General features: G+C 42.6%; 1 long non-coding RNA gene and 1 pseudogene across 9 annotated transcripts; one reads left to right on the plus strand and one right to left on the minus strand.

Moving 5' to 3' along the window:
* Positions 1-12738: 12738 nt before the first annotated feature.
* Positions 12739-18110, minus strand: LOC127313512 (uncharacterized). 9 transcript variants are annotated; one of them, XR_007859063.2, is made up of 5 exons: positions 17748-18103; positions 17328-17417; positions 16000-16389; positions 15188-15295; positions 12739-14424 (listed from the first exon to the last, which is right to left on the minus strand). It is a non-coding gene; the product is annotated as an uncharacterized lncRNA (long non-coding RNA). The 9 variants fall into 9 exon arrangements; XR_007859057.2 differs by adding an exon at positions 14561-14660 and having other exon boundaries at positions 16000-18110; XR_007859051.2 differs by having other exon boundaries at positions 16000-17417; positions 17748-18105.
* Positions 18111-18347: 237 nt separating this feature from the next.
* On the plus strand, positions 18348-20176 carry LOC127335217 (F-box protein At5g07610-like; annotated as a pseudogene).
* Positions 20177-22311: the final 2135 nt, after the last annotated feature.

Below are 22311 nucleotides of genomic sequence, written 5' to 3' on the forward strand. Positions count from 1 at the left end.
TAGACTATGGGATAGTCTACGGACCAGATGACACGAAGGTGGAGGAGTAGTGACACATACCCTAGCATCATAGAGCCGAGCAGCGTAGAACTTACCTAAATAAGTTGTTGAGCTCTTTATATTTGTTATGAGTTGTAATCGTACTTAAGTAGTATCTTAGGGTGTTCTCATAGGACTTGTGAGAATACCAACTTGTTAAGACAATGTTTGTAATAAAGTATGGAGTGTTATGACCTGCAATGTTTCTGTTGTACCACTCTGAGGGATATGGCAATTTGTGAGGAAGCCCCTTCACAAAGATCATATCAACGACTTGTATACTACAACATGCAGTGGTATCTTTGGGTCACCGCACTGGTATCGAGCAAATGTTGCGACCTTAGGTTGGAAAAACCTAGTATAGGGAAGAAACCTGTAGGAGTCTAGTAGAAATAGTAAAGGATTCTCTAGAAATATGGTGATTATTCACTTGAGAATAGCAAAACCATATATTTTAGTGCGATAATTCTTTATTATAGCTATTATGATGCATTACCACTACTAATATTCTGCTTTTGTATACAGCCATAATGGCGAACACTTTTCCTAAGAGGACTTTGATGAAGGTTGAGGGTTGGCTCGGTGATTATGATGGACCAATAACAGCTCTCCTATGTGGGATGCTGAAGGAACTTCATTGTGATCCACGGATACCTGTTATCAAGTATACTTACTATGATGGGGAAATCCTAGCCAAGTGCAGAGTATCGGTCCAACTACCGGAAAAACTGCTGATGAGTCGTATAATGCCATACGGAGAAGCCAAAACTATCACCACAGCCTACCATATGGGCCTATTCAAGGCAATCCTTGAGATAAGGCAGCACAAGTCAGTAGAACTCCTATGTTCAGAGTTTTCTCATATACCTCATGCCGAGGAAGATGAGGATCCCACTCTGAATCATTTGGTGTTAGCACACGTAAGTCTGAAGCTGCAAAGACAAAGCACATGGATAGCTGTAAGTCTTTATTGACCACGATGTATCTTTTACACATGAAGATGAGAGGTGAGATTGACCACATGCTAGCTGAGTTCACGGACCCTGATAAAGTCCAAACTCGGATGCGAGATTTGAGGGCACAACCACAACATACTACACCTTTCTTTAACCCAGATAGCGATGTAGATTTGAGTGACCAGTGGTCCAATAGAAATCCACTTACAAGAGATCCACTTACACCTAACTTTGTCCCGCACTATCCACACGTGTCAGCATCGTATGATACTGGATATGGGGGAGACCATTCATGGAACATAAACTGCTCGGAGTCACCGATCGAGAACTCGACGGGTTGGCGTTTCGGGGAGCCTTTCGGTGATGAGGAGGAGCCAATTCCATGTGATACAGGAGATGAGAGTGATGCGGTTAACCAGAATGTTAACCAAAGCTGTGAGCAGAAAGAGAAAGACACCAACTCCATTTCTTTAGATTTGGAGATGGGATTACCCAAAACATCCCAGTACGTCGTAGGTGAGAGTTCTGGAACAAAGAAAAAGAAGAAGAAGAAGATGAGGGGTCAAGTGAATAGGAATCCTCCATGGATGACTGGAGAAGAGGAGCTGTATTCCACTGGGGATATGTATGAATCTTTATCTAGTTACTTTGGCATGACAGATCTCTGTCTCGGCACTTCGTCCGATTCAGACTACATACCTACGGGAAGAACTTTCATTCCGGACGGTCTTCGGAGGACAGACCGCATCTGCCGGATGGACCCTGTGGATGTATGCGGAGGCGAATGAAGACGATGAGGAGTAGAGCTCCAAGGAAGAATAAAGTAATCTAGGTGGTATTGTAATAGAGCGTATTTTAAATTTCCGTTGGCTTGGGCTTTGAGCCAAATAAGTGGTTTATATGTACCACATGTAATATAAGTTTGTGAGTGTGTTATGTATTATACGGTGTATATACATAATAAATGTTTGTTTTGGATTTGCTTCTTGATTTCATTGTGTGACTAGTTCTGGGCATTGAGTTGAGCTCAGAAAACATTTGCATGGTGTAATTATGAGTAATCGCTCTTTGTTACAGGATTAGGGGGAAATGGCGTTAGTAGAAACCGAAGAGGCTCGCAGAGAGCGGGAAGCAAGAGAGAAAGAGGAGGCAGATGCAGCAGCTAGAGCAGAAAACGCACCACCACCACCACACCCAATGTTGCACCCAGACTTCCAACAGTATATGAGGTCAATGGAGGAAGATAGGAGGCGTTATCAGGAAAGCCAGAGCAAAAACATGCAGGATTTCTTTACCCATGTCATTAATGAGAGGGGTAATGAAGGCAAGGGAGTAACACTATCGGACTTCCAAAATGCAAGACCACTACCATTCACATCAGCTCCAGAACCAATGGACGCTGAAGATTGGCTCATGGATACTGAACGGAAATTGAAGACCGTTGGTTGCAACGATGAGGAGAAGATTAGATATACCACTTATCTGTTGTCAGGACCAGCAGCATCATGGTGGGAGAACCTTGTAGCAGTACACCCTCCAGATAAGGTATTCACCTGGGAGGAGTTCAAGAAGAAGTTTCGGGATGCTCATGTCCCGGACAGCGTGGTGGAGCTGAAGAAGAGGGAGTTTGAAGAACTGAGATGAATCATCGCACCAATCATGCAGTATGTTCGGGATTTCAATAGGTTATCCAGGTATGCACCTGAGGATGTAGATACAGAGGAGAAGCGGAAGAAGCGGTTCATGAAAGGCATGAATCCATACATGAAGATGCAACTGAGGTTGGCACGGACTGCCGAATTCCAGGAACTGATTGACTCGGCAATCACTTTCGAGGATGACTACAGGCAAGTCCAAGAGGACAGGAGGAAGAGGGCTCGTATAGAGCCAAGGAAGTACCCAATCAGTAAATCAATACCTGATCGGAGTTTCAAACCCCGATATCGACCTACTACTGGTAATCAATACAACCGGGGAGGTCAGAGTCAGAACCCAATTAACCAGATCATCTGCAACAGTTGTGGCCTGAGAGGGCATTTGCAGAAGGATTGTCAGAAACCCAGAATCATTTGTTATGGTTGTGGGAAGGAAGGACACATCAAACCGGATTGTCCAAACAAGGCGTCCTGGAGCGGACAGAGCTCTGGAGGACGAGGTGGAAACAACAACAACAACAATCGCAACAACAACAACAACAACAACAACCGCAATTACAACTACAACAACAAGAAGGGAAAGCCTTATGGAAAGCTGAATTGCACATCTTTGGAACAAGCGGAAGAGTCGGATCAAACAGTCTTAGGTACGCTAAGCATTCTTACTCATCCTGGCAAAGTATTATTTGATACTGGAGCAACCACATCATTTCTTGCATTGGAATTTGTGGAAAAATTCGGGCTTAGATGTTCTAAGTTAGAAACCCCTATAACTGTTCTATCCGCGGGGGGAACGATCTTAGTAACCCACGTGAAAGAAGCACAAGTCCTAACCATATGTGACTGTGTGTATTTCGCGGACCTATTCATCATACCCATGAAGGACATATCAGTCATCTTAGGGATGGATTGGTTGACAGAAAATGGAGCGGTGATTAACTGTGGAGACAAAACAGTATCACTTCGCAACTCCATCGGAGGTAGAATAGTGTTCCAAGGAGATAAGTACAGTGAGTTGGAGATTGGATTGGAACTCAATAGCCTGAAGGAAGTGAGAATTGAAGATATTCCTGTAGTAAATGAGTTTAAGGATGTATTTCCTAAGGAACTACCGGGTATGCCACCCGATAGAGAGATTGAATTCACAATCGATCTGATTCCAGGCACAACACCAATAGCACAACCACCATATAAGATGGGACCAAAGGAGTTAGTGGAACTGAAAGCTCAGATAGATGAACTGGAACAGAAGGGATTTATTCAAGAAAGTGTGTCACCATGGGGTACACCAGTTATTTTTGTGGATAAAAGAGATGGAGGAAAGAGAATGTGTGGAGATTACAGAAATTTGAACAATGTAACCATCAAGAACAAGTATCCTTTACCTAGAATTCAAGACCTTTTTGATCAAGTTCAAGGAGCGGGAGTCTTCTCAAAGATAGATTTAAGGTCAGGATACCATCAAATCAAGATCAAGAAGGAGGATGTACCAAAAACAGCATTTGTATCAAGGTATGGACACCATGAATACTTGGTTGTACCATTTGGACTAACAAATGCACCAGCAATTTTCATGAATTTGATGAACAAGATATTCATGAAGTACTTGGACAAGTTTGTGATAGTGTTCATAGATGATATTCTAATCTATTCCAAAGATAAAGAAGAACATGCCAAGCATTTGAAGATAGTTTTGCAAACTTTGAGGGAACATCAGCTATATGCGAAGTTCAGCAAGTGCAAATTTTGGTTAGATAGTATTGAATTTCTTGGACATGTTATAACCAAAGAAGGCATAGCGGTGAATCCAAGCAAGGTTCAGTCCGTATTGGAATGGAAATCACCTAAAAATGCTAAGGAGATACGAGGATTTCTTGGTATGGCAGGCTATTATCGGAGATTCATAGAGGGATTTTCGAAGATTGCAGGACCAATGACCAAGCTACTCAAGAAAAATACTCCATTTGTATGGACAGATGAGTGTGAAGCCAGCTTCCAAACACTCAAAGATAAATTAACCACAGCACCGGTGTTAGCAGTTCCTGAACCTGGAAAGGATTATACGGTGTATTGTGATGCTTCCAAAAATGGACTTGGATGTGTTCTTATGCAAGATCGGAAGGTAATAGCTTATGGATCAAGACAGTTGAAACCACATGAACACAACTACCCAGTACATGATCTCGAGTTAGCGGCAGTTGTGTATGCTTTGAAGAGTTGGAGACAATTTCTATATGGATCCAAGTGTGAGTTATACACCGATCACAAAAGTTTGAAATATTTCTTCACCCAGAAAGAATTAAACATGAGACAGAAGAGATGGTTGGAGTTGATTAAGGATTACGACCTTAAGATCAACTATACACCAGGCAAAGCTAATGTAGTAGCAGATGCCCTAAGTAGGAAGAGTACGGAGAATCAACCTACGGAATGGGAGATTCCAAAGGAACTTCGGAAAGAGTTAGAAGATGCCCAGATCTTGTTTATTCAAGGTGATGTCAAAGGAAGTATAGCAACCATGAGGATTATGGATGAGATGTACTCAGACTTGAAATATGAGATTATCCGAAAGCAAGCGGATGATTTGTTCATTCAAGAGGAAATCAAGAGGATTGGCGAAGGAAGACCATCGGAATTCCATCTAGGGGATTTTGATTCATTATATTTCCAGAAAAGGATCTGTGTACCAGATGATCCAGAAGTGAAGTTAATCATATTAAAAGAAGCACATGAAACCCCTTATTCCATACATCCGGGAAGTACTAAGATGTATATGGATTTGAAGGAGATGTTCTGGTGGAACAACATGAAAAGAGAAATAGCACAATATGTCTCGGAATGTCATACATGTCAACGAGTGAAGGCAGAGCATCAGAGTCCTGCGGGATTACTCAAACCACTAGAGATACCGGAATGGAAATGGGATGAAATAGGAATGGATTTTGTTACTGGTTTACCAATGACTAGTAAGAGGAAGGATATGGTATGGGTAATAGTGGACAGACTTACCAAGAGTGCTCATTTCATAGCCGTAAACACAAAAGATACTGCAGAAAAGCTTGTGGATATTTATGTGAAGGAAATTGTGAGTAAGCATGGAGTACCAAAGAAGATAGTCTCAGATAGAGGTTCTATTTTCACATCAGCATTCTGGAAACAACTACAAGAATCTTTGGGATCCAAGTTGGATTTCAGTACAGCATACCATCCACAAACCGGAGGACAAACCGAAAGAACCAATCAGATACTTGAGGACATGCTTAGAGCTTGTGCTCTAAACTTTGGAGGCTCATGGGAGGACCATTTACCTTTAGCGGAGTTCTCATATAACAATAGTTATCAGAGTAGTATTCAGATGGCACCGTACGAAGCATTGTACGGAAGGAAGTGTAGATCACCAATTTGTTGGTTTGAAACCGGAGAAAACAAGGAGTTTACACCGGACTACATCAAGGAGAGACAAGACGTCATCGAGGTGATCCGGGATAGACTCAAAATAGCCCAGAGTCGTCAGAAGAGTTACGCTGACTTAAAGAGAAGAGATTGGGAACCGAAAGTGGGAGACATGGTTTATCTGAAGGTTAGCCCAATGAAAGGACTTAAGAGGTTCGGAGTGAAAGGAAAGTTAAGCCCTCGATATATAGGACCATTTAAGATACTCAGTCAGAATCGAGGAACAGCTTTTGAGTTGGAGTTACCGGCACAACTAAGTCAAGTTCATAATGTATTTCATGTATCACAACTCAGAAAGTGTTTGAAAGCACCGGATGATCCTATCACATATGAAGAAATTGAATTGCAATCTGATCTAACCTATGTGGAAAGGCCTGAAAAGATCTTAGAAGTACAATGGAAGAAGTTAAGAAACAGGGCAATCAAATATTGTAAAGTGCAATGGCAACATCATCCTGAGCGAGAAGCAACTTGGGAGACGGAAGAAGAATTAAGGAAGTCTTACCCCGAGATGTTCAGGTACCAATTTTAACTTCGGGACGAAGTTTCTGTTAAGGGGGAGAGGCTGTAATAACCCAGAACATAGGAACAACGAAGGGTAGATTTAGAAATGGGATGTGCATTTCATCGCAAAACGGGGGAAATTTTCGCGCCTTATTGCAACTAAACCTAAGAGGGATCGAGGTTCTCTCTCATTTTGCACTTAGGGGTAGGCAATGTGAGTTAGGGAAATTTCGACATGATCTCTTTTGTATCTTGTTGATTTGGGGAATTGATTTCATTTGACAGGTGTTAAAACATTTAACAATAAACATTGGACAATATAAAATGGAATTCATAATTTAAACACAACTTAGGAATTCAAACAACTTTGAATTTCAAAGTGAATCATAAATACAATGTTTATTCCAGAATATAAATATTACATAAATCAAAAGCTCATAAACAAAAACTTGGGCTTTATTGATATCACAACACATATTACAAAGTCTTTACAATATTCTTGATACAAAAATTGATGAATAATAAACAGAAATGAAAATGAAGATTACAATATTATTCCTAAACTAAAACCTAGACTATATGACTTGAAGTATATCCTCTGGCCATGTCCATCTTCACAAACCTGCAATAATAAAACACCAACACTAGCCAGAATGTTAGTGTTAGTCAAATAGTTCAGTTTGGACAGTTAGCAAATAACACAATGTTCAGTTTGGACAGTGCAAACTGTCACCACACACTTGTGCTTGTCCAAAACCAGGGACAGCACAAGATAAGGGCAGCAGCAGACCAAACCTGAGCACCACCAGGGCTCAAGTTTCAGCATATGAGAGCACACAGCTCAAGTGTGCTGAGCAGCAACAGCAAGGCCATGCAACAGATTAGTCACCAAGCAAGCCAGGCTTGTGTGTCAATGCAGGGATAGAAGCAGGGTTCATATAAAAGGGGCACAAACCCTAGAAATCATAACCAGTCGACCAGATAAGATTCACCAGGTAAGGGTGAAGCAAGAACAAGCTCAGTTCATCCAGTTCTTGAGCAAGAACAGAACCAACACACACAACCACTTAAGCCACCAGAAATCATGGTGACCTAGAAGATCATCCAAGATCTGGAGGTGAAGGGCTGTGAACAAATCCAAGTCTGCATCAACAAAACATTTCTTTCTAGGAGCTGGAACAAGGTATACCTAGTTCCTGGAAAAGATCCAATGGATCTAATCCATCATATGCATGAAATAAGCATGGGATGAGCAGATGCTCATATGGGTAGATCATCACTTGGTTTTCACCAAGGATTACTGCCAGTCAAAAGCTACTAAGATAGAAACCATCCAGATACAGATCATGTGCACAGAAGCTAGAAATCATGCACAGATGCACACACTAGCAAGATCACATGCACAGATAGCACCAGTAGATAGCAAAGATTAGCAGCCAAGACTACACAGAAAATCCTAAGCATGCAACCATCAGAAACCCTAGATTTCTTCACAGGCAAGCATATTGGCATTCATAGTTACTATGATCCCCAAATATGCAAGCAAAGATGAGTAGCCAACAAGATCCAACCAACTAGGTGAGCAACCACCAAGAGCATGGCTACTGAGGTCACATCACACTTAGCACCAATTAAGAGAAAGCCAAATAGATCACATCACTATCCAGAAATGGATTCAGACTTTAATTGCTTGTAAAAGAATCATGAACAGCAAATTCATATACAAGCAAGTCATTTAAATCATCACTGCATAAGCAGTTCATCATAATTAAGTAATCCAAGCATGAATTTATCACAGATCCATGCTAAGCATGACAAAGACATCTTGTTAAGCAATACAGTTTAATTCATAGCCACTAGAGCAAGTCTAGATAGCTAAAAATAAGCAACAGCACAAGTAAGCAACAGCACAGTGATGCTTGAGCATCAGCATCACCAGATAAGTGAATCATTTAACCACAGTATTAGCCAGTAAGCCATCACTGACAATCAATTGATCAAATGGATCAATCATAGCAAGCCAAGTTACACAGAGAGGTTAGCCAACAAGCAAGAAATGATCCAATGGATCATTGGCTTGCAGAGGTAGCACTGAAGCATATCACAGGCACCACTGGCACACACACAAGTGTCACAGATGCAACACAAGTACACCTAGACAAGCATAGCATGGCATAGTTAGCTCTTGAGCAAGCACAGTAGAGCATGGCAAGTGTAGAGCATGCTAGGAGCAGCAGAGAAGTAAGCACAACATGGACAGCAAGCAAAGCAGCATGTGCCAGTACCAGTAAATGGTAATTGGGCCATGAGCTTGCAATTAACAGAAGCACAAGCAAATTGCATAGGAATAGCATAGCTCTGTGTGATCACAGGATCACCAGAGAGCAGCAGAGCATGAGGAGGAAGAAGAACAGAAGCATGGGAGGCGCACAGAAGAGGTAGAGGAGAGACAACACTTACTTGCGCCCGGAAGCGAGAGGCTAGGGCATGGCGAGGCGGTGCTCGCGCGGCCCTAACATTGCAAGTCCAGGGTAGGCGCCGACGTTACGCCGGCGAACCGGACACGAAACCGCACCACCATAGCAAGCACTGAGGCGACGGCACGAGTATCGCAGCGACACCGCGCCAGGTCAACCCTAGGCACGTACCCATCGTCGGCGAGGACGAGATCTCGCCGGAGTTCGTCAAGGCGATTCTCCACGAGATCCAGATCGGAGGCGATTCGCCAGGAGAGGACGAGAGGGGAAAAACTACGCGGACAGATCGATAGATCTGCTCGCGGCGGTTCAGGATCGGTTGGTGGCTACGGCGGAGGAGGCCGGCGATGGCCGGAGCAGGGCGGCAGCCATGGCGGCGACGCCATCGCCACGGGAGTCGCCAGAGATTAGGGTTAGGTCGAGTGAGTGAGAGGGCCGAGTGAGAGTGAGTGAGGTGGGCCGCTTCGGCGCCACCGAACCCAAAAGGGGGCCAGCCTTATTGGGCCGTCCCTGGGTTAAGTTATTGGGCTGGGCCCAATAGGGGTCCAGAGGGGTATTTTGGTCTTTTACATTTAATAAAAGATCAAAACTTTACCAAATTTCAATAAATCATAAACAACTCTAAAAATCCAATAAAAATTGGATTTATGAATGAAAAATAAATCTTAACAAGAATAAAATATGAAATGGAATTTATGAAACAAATTCAAAATTATGAATTTTCAGAATTTAAATAATAACTTGGAATTTAAAATTATTATTTCCTTGTAATTTAAATTCAAGGAAAAATCTCAAATAAGTTCAAATATTTATTTTCAAACATTTCAAAATGAAATTCTACTAATCCAAGTCATTTCTTTTGAAAGAGGGTATTTTTCCCAGAAAAATACTATACTTCTTTTTATTCCAAAAACTATAGAGTTCACTCTATAATTTCAAATTATTTTGGAATGACTAAGGTAATCATCAAGTAAAATCATTTTACTTTGAATTGTTGTACTTTGTGTGAATCACAATGATTAATACTTTTAAATCAATTGTAAATTACCGTCAAAGACATAAATCTTAAATACAACCCTAAATTGTAATAACTCATTGGGGTAAGGGATTCAACATAAAATAATCCATCCATGATTGCATTATTTGGATTTTTATAACATTGTCCTTACCGGACAATGATGCTTCTTCTGAACCCGAGGTCCAGGTTCCATCAACTGCATTGAACTGCACTATCTCGCAGTCCACAGGCAAGTTCACCCTTGCTCATGTCAACTTGATTATTTTCTATTACTTTAATGCAAAGCTATATACTTATCATTCCTGCATCGCAAATGAAATGTTATTTTCCAACTATGAATATGACTATGTGGCTGGCAATGGAACCATGGTATGTGTTGATATGGTGGAGGTTCCATTGCAATGGGTTATATCACCCTAGGATTAAATACCAATGCCGTCCAGTGATTCTAGCGCCGTACAAACCGCGTTGACCATGAGATCTATAATGGCTCTGGAAAAGCCAGCTGTATCTTTTCCCTTCTGCACGCCAACGGATCGGAGAGACGGTGGGGTGCTGGAGGCACTGCCGCAATAGGTTGGGAAATCCTTTTAAATCCCCATCCATTGGTGATGTTAATCTCTTCGATCTATGAGGGATTGTCCGGAGTACACCATGAGTAAAGCCGTATTATCGGGGGAAGTCTACTGGAGGTGTACGGTCGGACAAAAGGGTGGGTTTGCAGTCGCGGAGAAGGCGGTGTGGGCTTGGATCTTTATACCTGGCCTCACACCAAAGGAAGTGTGAACGGGGGCAAGTCCCTGCGGATGGCAAAAAGGGTGAGATCTCTTGTGGGAAAAGTAACGCACCTCTGCAGAGTGTATCAAATTGTGGCTGTCACTCCCTGTTCCGGGAAGGGAACTGCGAACGCGGCAGGAAAGGAACTCCATGAAGTTCTGGTCAACCTGTGAAGACTGACGGGCATAGTTTTCATAATAAAAGCAACCTTTTGAAGAAATGTTTTCAAAACATGCATTGACCTGCGATTTCCTGATCAATGGTCGTAGCTAGTGCATCAAACACCTTTTATTCTTTTAGAACTTGCTGAGTACCTCTGTACTCACTTTCTTTCGACACCCTTGCTAGACTGTGATCCGGAAGTGGAGGCTATCAACGATGGAGCACCAGAAGGAAGCTACGAGCTGGTCTACGAAGAACCTGATCTTACCGGCGGAGTGGAAGGCGTAGACTATGGGATAGTCTACGGACCAGATGACACGGAGGTGGAGGAGTAGTGACATACCCTAGCATCATAGAGCCGAGCAGCGTAGAACTTACCTAAATAAGTTGTTGAGCTCTTTATATTTGTTATGAGTTGTAATCGTACTTAAGTAGTATCTTAGGGTGTTCTCATAGGACCTGTGAGAATACCAACTTGTTAAGACAATGTTTGTAATAAAGTATGGAGTGTTATGACCTGCAATGTTTCTGTTGTACCACTCTGAGAGATATGGCAATTTGTGAGGAAGCCCCTTCACAAAGATCATATCAACGACTTGTATACTACAACATGCAGTGGTATGCTGGGTCACCGCACAAACTCCTCGTGCAAGGCCGCTTCAGAGATCTTCCACGTGTAATCTTCCAAGCCCATCTCTCTTACGGCCCACCTCCTGATTTGACCAAAATCTGGTGATAACAACACCATTCACTAATTAAAACCAAGTTCAATCTGGGGGTGAAATAAACAAGCCATTTGTTATGGTTTGTCCTACGGTGTTCCCTGGGAACGAGTAACCGGATTTTGACTATGAAATCTATGAGTACTTTGGAGTTGGACTCATCAACTGGAGAGCGCGGATACGGAAACATGCATATTACAGAGATCAGTACGTACGCAATAGATTGTTGAGACTCGAGAGAGGGTTTGCGTCAGTTTTTGCAGGGAGCGTGAGAGAAACAAAGGACGCACGCGGGGTTGCATCGATCGAGTGTAGGCGCGCGCGTGACAGAAACAACAATCAGCGCGCGCCGGTTTATATCGAGCCGGAGGCGCATCCACACCAGCTGGCGCTCCCGCGTTTTCCGTACAACAACTTCAACTTTGATCCGACCCCGGCCGTCTCCAGTTATACTAGATTTAGATGTGCGCCTTGGCGCACGATCCTGTGGAGCTCGCGTTTATTTCTTATAAAGATGAACACATTGGACTAAGGCGTTTTAAAAAGAAGTCATAAATAACCAAGCACGAAAGAATGCCAAACACCGAAAAACAACATTGCTATTACATTCAAATCCAATGGCCAAACACAAATAAGCATAACATAATCTTATACTATTGTTCATGGTTTTGGTTCCAGGTACATGACTAATAATATAGGTGCACACAATTATAGCAAAGCTTCTACTTGACCCCTTGTTCGATGTTGTATTGTCATTGCAATCACATATGTTGTTGCAGGGAAAAACTCGCTTAATGCACAGACCTTTTGTACTACACGAAACACAAGCAGGGAGCAAGATTGCTGTAACAAACCAATATCCAAACAAGGGAAATATTCACATAGAAATTCTCATTTTTGCTATAAGCTGTGCAAACCAGAATACAACACTTGGCAGAAAAATTATCAATTTCATTTTCTTGATACAAAGAAAAATTATCAGCTGATGAAAAGGAGAACAGGGAAAATATATTGCATACATATACTAATACATGGTTCCGAAATATCACGGAGGCATCTCATATGGGTTGACAGAGAGTTGTTCCATTATTAAATATAATTTGGACGAAACATTAAACACGAATGATTCAGACTCAGTCAAATATAGAACAAGCCCCTATGGTCTTGAGCATGTCATGGGACTCCAACGCTGTTGATTAAGATCAGTAGCCACAACCTATGTCTCAAACAAGGGGCTGCAGTTTGGATTGAGGTTCTGTGAAACTATCTTGAATGCGATGGGTGGAAACACACACAATATTGGTTACCATAGGATCTGTCAACTTCTTTCAGCTTATTGGACTTCTCTCCAGTTTTTGATCATTTTCATTCATCTGCCAGAGAAGAACCTCGCTCACATTCTTCTTTGTTTCCACCTCAGCATAGTTGAAGTCCTTCAGGACATTTTTGACAGTCTCCATGTATCTGAATGCTTGGACTGCAACCGAACTTTGGGGCGCACCTTGGCACACGGCCCTACCTCTCGCATTGGTTAAATGAAAAGAAAAATGCATCATTTCATTTTATTGGGTACATAGAAGAAGTATGAGCTAACAAAGAGAACCAAAAGAACACATAGTTTGTACATCTGGCGTGGTATGAATATTTGAATACAACTGCTAAGCATTTCATACTGTATGATGTAGATGATTAACTCAACTAATGTTAATATTGACATAGCATGTCCACCCAACGATGTGGAAAATGGAAATGAAATCGTTGATTCAATACTTTGTTCGCCATGAAGTTCAATGCTGCCTAATTATGTACAGGTTAGGCTACTATGTTGTGGCACCTAATTATGAACTTCTCTGATAAGTAACATTCTAAATGTTTCTAGCACAAATTGTATGCTGTGAAGCATTTCATCACAAGTGCTAACCGTGGCAATGTCAAAAGAACAAAGATGGGAACTCTTATAAATGCTTTAAAACCAGAAAATGTGGCCAGCTATGTACGCAAGATAACTACCATATATTTGTGAGCTCCAGTTTATGTTGATAAAGTACTCAACAGACGCCATATCTAAAGCTCTCTCACAGAACAGCTATGATTACTACTGACATGAAGATTTGAATATTTGAATACAGTTGCTAAGGATTTCATACTGTATGATGTAGATGATTAACTCAACTATATCAAGGATTTATAATGTAGATGATTAACTCAATTATATTTAGCCGCATGAGGCTTACCAACCATTTATCAGTGCAAAAAAAAGGCGGTCTACTACATGAGTACCAAATTTCCAACATATACACGCATCATGGTTTCTGGAGTTTTGGTGCTTGTGGTTTTTCAGAAGAGAGGACCACTCTTTCTTTTGTTCTTACTTTGAGGGAGAGTCTTTTTTTCATCAGGCATATAACCACTCCTCCAAGACATAGATACTGGACTTGGTAACAATATAAGTATCAAGAAATAAAAACTAAATAGCGAGATTTTCCACATTAACTAAGTATAAAGAATACATACCACTCAAAAGAGAACAATTTATTTCCTGTTACCTCCTACATTGCAGTTGCCATTAGTATTCTGAAGGAAGAAAACCTATCTTTGGGCAGATCAGAGTCTCTTGCTAGGTTGTGATTTTGATCATATGCCACATGAGTGGATTGCAATCTGCGCATCATGCAGGTTACAGGTAAATACGGTGATCATGCTGAGCTACCAAATCTCAATGCTGAAAATGAAGGTAGACAAAACCGAAAGTGCATCGAATGACCTAGGAGAATATATCAACCAGATAGTAACTGACCTATGGTTCAAAGATCTACTTCAAAAAGTCAACGTTAGCTATCTAAAGTTGAGGAAAAATTAGCGCCCGGTGGGCGACCCAGAGATTCGATCATGCTTACCTAAAATCATCAGCGCAAACGCATCTATTAGTTCAGCTGTAGCTGCAAGGTGAGCGTATTCTACAGTACCTTATATGTGAAAAGTTAAATAGTTAACAGCGGCAAAATTCTTTGTCAAGAAGAAGCAAAATACAGAGAGCATAGAAATTGCTCCCTAAGGAAAAGATTAAAGTTCATCGAGATCAATATCGTTAAGTACCACAAGCTGAATTAAGCTGATCTGCTACCAAATGACTTGGACAAAATGAACTTGGCCGAAGGCAAGCAATTGGTCTACCACAAGCTGATATGTCTCTTTTTCTGCAGCTAGCACAGTTGAAGTGCTCTTGTCGTGTGTTAACTGGTCATATCGATTAGTTCTAAATTCATTTTTTTCAGCTAAAGAAAGTAACTGATCGTACCGATTAGTTGCTGAACAAATTAAAAGAAAAAGGAAATAGCCCTGTGTGCTACACATCATCATGACAAGTCTGCATTAACTGTAGCAGCAGATTGTTCAAGGAAACAAAAATAGAAGTGGGCGTTACCTGCGGAAGGGTCAAATGCAGTGAGGTGATGTTCCATGCGAAGCCACCTGCTTCTCCCGTTAAGGGCCAAAGAGGAGGGAGAGGCGGAATAATATACTGCCACGATAACTTCAATGTAAAATAAATATCATTATGTATTGGCCAGGAAAAATTCTAAATTGAGACAGAACTTGGAATGGAATAAATTTCGATAAACTATATTAGAAGCCAATGTAGCATAAGTATTGTATTATCATAATGCAGTAAATATGTAATGAATTTTGTTCGGTGTAAGTTTAGTGTGGATTTTAGATACACATAGTTAGTGGAAAGACATTACTGAGAAAAAATAGAGCATCATCTTCACTGTGGCACTACCTGATTACAGAAGCTAAGAACAGAAAGTAAGAAGAGCAACACTGAATCAACCAAGTCATAGTGGATTAAAGAAAAACAGCCTACACGATACTTCAAAATCATATATCACACAAACTTCCAGAGCAAAGAGAAGTGACTGCAGCACATCACCATCGATACCATGGGCATACATACTTGAAAAACTGAGAAAAAAATGAACATAGCCTTGGACACCCATTGAAAATAGAACATGGACAGATATTTTCCTTATTCAGAATCTTCTCTTTCTGTCACCCGCACATCAGACAACACACAAACAAGGCCTATATCACTTTATATTTCTTTTAATCCTCCAAATAGTAAATTTGTAGTAGATATATTAGCCCAAACACAATACAATTTGGATTACCTCGAACTGGGAAATTATTAAATGGTTAGATGCAAACAAAAATAATAAAGCAGGATGCAAACACTACCTGGTACACATCAATCTATTATTGCGATGTGCCATCCTTGCTCATGTACCCCCCATTGGCGCATGCTTGACACGCCAAGTACTTTCAGCAAGGAGGACTTTCAAGAGCTGACTCAATATGTACCGCACATGAACGATTCGTCATTGACCAAACCTACAGGAATATAAGATAGGTGACAAAATAAGAAAGAGATTAACTGCTTGGTAGTGTTTGAATTGACGACAAATAAGCAGCGGTACAATCAACAAATTGTCATATCATTACCAGGTAGCCTACAATGAGCCAATTAGAAAATGGAAGATAACACCCATGTTACTGAGATGAAATAGTTACATGAATTACAGGAGGATACTACACCATTATCTGCATTCCAGTAGTGCGTCATGACTCCTAGTTACCATCAGGCAGAAATGTAACATGTTAGTATCAGCATAGTAACTTAATATGGTGTAGTGAATGGAACACCGTAGCCAATATTTTGCAAGAATAATTAATTCATGTACATAAGAAAATATTGCCACTTCTGGGATGAGCATTAATCCAAGTTATTGTATGAATGAGCATCATTTTTATATATTAGTAAATTGGAATAAATAGGAAAATATCATAATAAAAGAAAGCCAATCGTTAGCAGAGACAAGTAGCTGCAAAAAGCTTCCAGTATTTCCTCCCTCTTAAATGTAATGAAGTGATGACCTTAAACGCCAGCCTTAGAATCACACACGCAACTCCAGGAATTAAACCAAGAGAGGGTGGGGATAAAAACAACATGGCCGCCTTATAGTCCATGTGAAATAAACCTACATTAAGCTTCCATAGACAGTATTATAGTAAGCATAGTGTGCAGTAAGCAGTATGAATACCCTTTAGTGTTTACTTATGAATGTTGAATCCTAGTGGAAGAGGACAAGGGAATCAAAATATGTAACAGGATCGATAGTCAAATCTCTATGAGTTCGCAAATAGACCATATTGGAAGGTGGCATTCTGTGGTATAGAACACCAAAAGCATTGAGAAAAACAGGCTTCATATAATTGATGAATTAACTGGGAATATATATAATATATCTGTACAATAGACAAACAGACATCAGCGCGTTTCTTAGATGCTCCACACAATTTAATTGTTGGATCCACACAAAAAAAAGTCACTGAAACAAAGAATAACTGAAAACCAGGCTACAAAATAATCTGGTTCCTCTCCTTCTCTTTTTACTTGGACAGACAAACATGAATATGAACAACCCATATTAACCTATCCTTTTTATCCATATAAAGAAAGGAAATGACAAACCTGATCAATTGAAGTACAAATACTGAATCCATACCTACTGTAGTTTCTCGGTTCATTTACACCACTGGCAAGGACATAATTGATGTTTCATTACCAAAATCCATCTCATAAATCTGCGCAAAACCTACACAAAAACCAGAAATATTATCCAAAAAGAACACTGGCACACCTTGCATCATCTGTTATACGCACAACAGATGAAGCCTTTCCACTTAAAATCTAAAATACGTGGCTTCTCTTATGAGCAGTAATTTCAATAAGATGCTGCTAATGAAGATAGCAATAATTTCGCGGATCAAATAACGGTGGCATGTAGAGAAGAAAAGTGGATACAACTACAACATAAAAAAACGCAAAAACACAATTTCATGACTCCTAGACATATCATCAAACAGTTGGCTTGCATAGATTTCTCTAGATTATTACACGCAAATGGGTAAGGGAGAGAGGCAACCTAAAAGAAGAGGCAGAGGTGGGCACTACGTCATGGACATGGCTGACCGTGTTCTCCCTCCACGCCGACGATTGCACCGAGCTGAACGGGGCAGGGGCTCGATGGCGGATCTCCAATGGGCGACGCCCCGCATGCTATAGGCCACCAATTTTGTGCTACTGGCTCGGACGAGCGGCGTAGAGGAGAAGAAGGAGCGGGAGGTGGGGCTGAGCGGCCGAGCCGGTTGCTCCATGGGAGGGTGGAGCTCAGGCCGGGCCAATGAAGTGGCGCAGCTGCACCAGCCGCCGCACATGGAGAAGAGGAAAGGGTCACGGGAGTGGTGGTCTGGGGAATTTGGCTAGGGTTTTGACAGTGGGTGTGCTTTTTATATCATAAGATGAAAACCAACGAACGGCCCAGATTTATGTGCAGGCGAGATCTACGGACAGTAAAATCAGATTTACCAGGTTGCCCCATGAGATTGCCTCTATTATACCTTTAGATTCATGCTTCGCTCCCCGTTCCAATCTACTATATTGGCCAACAACTTGTAGCCGCAAAACACAACCTCGCCTGAACTCGATCGAACGAGAAAAAAGAGAGGCGATCGATCGGGAACCGATGATGATGGCAGCGGAGCCGTACGCGCTACCCGAAGACCTTCAGGCGGAGGTCCTCCGGCGCCTCCCGCCGCATGTCCTGGCCGCGTCCCGGCGGGTCTGCAAGGCGTGGCGCGACTTGGTCGACGCCCGTCTGCGAGGTTACCTGCTCTAGCTCTCCGTGCGCGGCATCTTCATCAACTACGACGAGCTTGACTTCTCGGAGTTCTTCTCGCGTCCCTCGACGGGGCCGGCGATCCGCGGAGGGCTCGGCTTCCTGCCCTGCGACGGCGTCAAGGCCACGGACCACTGCAACGGGCTCCTGCTCTGCAGCGATGGTGGTGGGGATCGCGACTACGTCGTCAACCCGGCCACGCGGCGGTGGGCGCGGCTGCCACCACGCCCTCGGCCGTGCAAAAGGAAATTCGGCCACATCGCCTACCTCGCGTTCGACCCCGCCATGTCGCCGCACTACCAGGTTTTCCTGATCCCGCGCCTGCCAGTGCCTTCCGCGTCTAGGAAATCCGACGACAACCCATTGCTTCAACCCGAGTGGCCTCCCGCGTCGTACGTGTTGCATGCGTTTTCCTCTACGGCTCATAGGTGGGACAAGATCACCTTTCTTCGGGAAGGGAAAGCTGCGGGGATCCTAGCCGACATGGGTTCGGATCTATGGTATGGTCAGTACCATGCCGCCTACTGGGGAAGTGCGCTCTACTTCCATTGCCAGCATGGCTATCTCACCAGGTGCGTACTTACTACTTCTCGACTCCTCGGTCGCCATTAATTATATATCAGCAAATAAGATATGTATCACTCCGTACGTGGTTATTGATTTGTTTTATCCAATTTCTTAAATCCTGCAGACTGTCCATCTCAAATCGCACGTACACAGTAGTTAGACTACCAGGTGCGGATGAATTCGAAGCATATCACAACCGCCATTATTTGGGGACATCACTCAGAGGGGTGTATTGCGCAAAAAATAATCGCCGGCTTGGACTTCAGCTTTGGCACCTCGATGAATCTCGCGGTCGAACAGAATGGGTGTTGGTACATGATGTGGAGCTCGAGACCTTTGCACGCAGATTCCACCCAAGGGAGGAGGGCCATGCTAAAAAATTACACAAACAATGGATCCTACAAGATGTTAACTACCGTAAGGTCCTTGAGAAGTACAATCCTAACGGATATGAAAACTGCGCAGCACCAGTGGAAGAGAAATACGACTGGAACTCCGATGATGATAACGTTCTTGATCACATCGTCGAAGATACCACTGAAGACTACAGCGAAGATTATTGTTTCCTTGGATTTCATCCTCATAAAGAGATTGTCTATTTGAGTTTATCAGTAGGAAGAGGAGTGGCCTATGACTGGAACTACTCGAAATTTCAGGACTTGGGCAGTTTACATCCAAAATATTATTATGACATGGACCAAAGGATAGAGACATCTTTCACATATACACCTTGCTGGATGGGCCAGTTCCCTGGAAACGAGCTGAAATCTCAACTTGAAGATGAGAAATTAGCTAGAAGAGAATTGAAATTGCAATTGGAATCTCAACTTGAAGATGATCATAACTTCACTTACACATGTGTGGACGAGTATGAGATGCGCAAGCTCCGGGGGCATGCCAAGAGGGCCAAGGACTCTGCCGCCAAAATTCGCCGCAGACACCGCAACACGGGTCGGTAGGAACCCATCTTCACCGACATGAACTCCATGGCAACCAAGTTCGACCTTCGCAAGGTCACCGAGTAGCTCTTCACTGGCATCGCCCGATCCAGGCAGCTTGGCTAGTGTTTTGAAAACAAATATGAGCACCTATGTACACACAATTCTGAATATCAACTATCTAACCTGTTAGAGGCCACGCACTTGCAAGCCCGATAGAAAACAAGGTGTTAGACCCTGTTTATGTATCTTGTATTTGCTTGGAAAAACCAATCATGGCGCCACGAGTAATTTTGGAGGACCCTGCCATGTAGTTTATTACATACATATACATTTAAAGTAAATAATGTATGTGGAGCTAGAATATATTGGCAACCATATATTATAAAAAATAAACTAGTAGAATTGTTAAATTACTTAATAGTTATGGTACATTTTTTCGAACAGGACGTTGCAACCTCAATCTCTCTATCGAAAAGATGCATACGCCCATATTTTATTCGGAGCTAGTTGAGTTCTCAGTTAACTCATACACCGTCCCATTGCATCATGAGTCATAAACATGAGTTGCAAATTAGATTGCACCTGAGTTTTTTTAGTTGCAAGAGGGGATACAACTAGCAAAAATAATCCGGATCATTATGGCTTCTTTGATTCATAGGATAGGAAAATCATAGGAACATGAAAAGTATATGATTGAAATGTTATGGTTACTTGAATTCTATGAAAAGATAAAGTGTGTTTGATTGTAGCAAAGAAAAATTTCCATGAGGTATGACCTCATGTTTTTTCCTATAGAAATTGCACTAGAAGATTTCTATAGGATTTGTTCCTATGAATTAAACAACATGTGTAGGAAATTTTACTGTATGATTTAAATCCTACACAATTCCTATGAAATTCCTATGAATCAAAAAAGCCCTTAGATGTGCTTTGTTATTCGTGCTAGTCATGAGGGTTGCAACTGAGATTTGATGACGTCATCTAGTTGATAAGTAACTTAGTTCTCATTCGACCGAGAATTAGCCACACCCTTTTTTTTAATTATATTATTCAACAAAGAACTTACAAGAACATACATAGAAAAACCCAAAGCCCCACACCTACAAACTTACAATCGGGGGAAGCATGACATGTGGGCCTTCTGCCCTAGGAACATAAACAACGTCCCACCATCTAGATACAGGGGGGCTCATTGAATCGCTCTATAGTGCTCTGGGGCACATATCCAAGCCAGTAGACCCTCAACGAGCACCTCATCCACACACATCGGAAGCCGCCACCATCTTCGACCCATCTTCAGAGCAAAGATTCGCATGTTTCTCACCAGGCCACCACGGCGCCAAACAACACCACCGCCCTGCCTCGACCATCAAAGTACACCCACCATCGGATGCCGTTGCGGCATGCCGCCGAGACTCGTCATTGATGACTTAGAAGATTCCACACCGCTCCATCCTTGAGGCCGCTCCTGCTAGTACCTACTCCGAAAACAATGCCCCCCACCCCCTAGAGGAAAGTGGCGCTAGGCACCGCCATCTTTCGATCCGAGAAACCTAGATCTAGCCCAAAGAAAATGAAACTTCCTGCCGATTCCACGCCCACTTCAGATCACATACCATGTGTTGTTTCAGTTGGCATCTCTATTTCTAAACTAAAGATCTTTCGGTTTGAGTATCACTCGATCACAATAAAGGGTTTTATTGATGCTGTGAAAACAATTTGGAAAATTAATTCACTAGTAGGAAAACCCTTATAGGCGGAGCTTAGTTCTGTGGCGCACCCCTAAGAATGCGCCACAGAATTTTATTTTGTGGCGCACCAGGAACGGTGCACCACAGAAATAGCTTAATTTTGTGGCGCACTATGGAACACTGCGCCACAAAAACTTGGTGGGGCCCACACCCTGTCATGCCCAATCATTGGTTTTACTTTTTCTACGGCGCACTGCACTTGGTGCGCCACAGAAATAACGTATTCTGTGGCGCACTGGCCTCGGTGCGCCACAGAAATAACGTGTTCTGTGGCGCACTGGCCTCGGTGCTCCACAGAAATAACGTGTCCTATATCATGGCCGTACCCCTCCCTCGCCCGTATACCACTCTCTCCCCTCTCCCCTCTCCCCGCGCCGCCGCCTTCCATGGCGAGCGCTGCCGTCGCCGTCGCCGCCGCCTTCCTCCGCGAGGGCCGCATGCCGCCACGCTCCACCCATCCCCGCCACCAGCAGCACAAGCCGCTGCGGCGTGGAGGAGGAGGGGCCGGCGCGGCGTCAAGGTGGAGGACCCACCGCCGCGTCAAGGTGGAGG

Source organism: Lolium perenne, chromosome 1 (genome assembly GCF_019359855.2).
Source record: "Lolium perenne isolate Kyuss_39 chromosome 1, Kyuss_2.0, whole genome shotgun sequence".
Taxonomy (NCBI): Eukaryota; Viridiplantae; Streptophyta; class Magnoliopsida; order Poales; family Poaceae; genus Lolium; species Lolium perenne.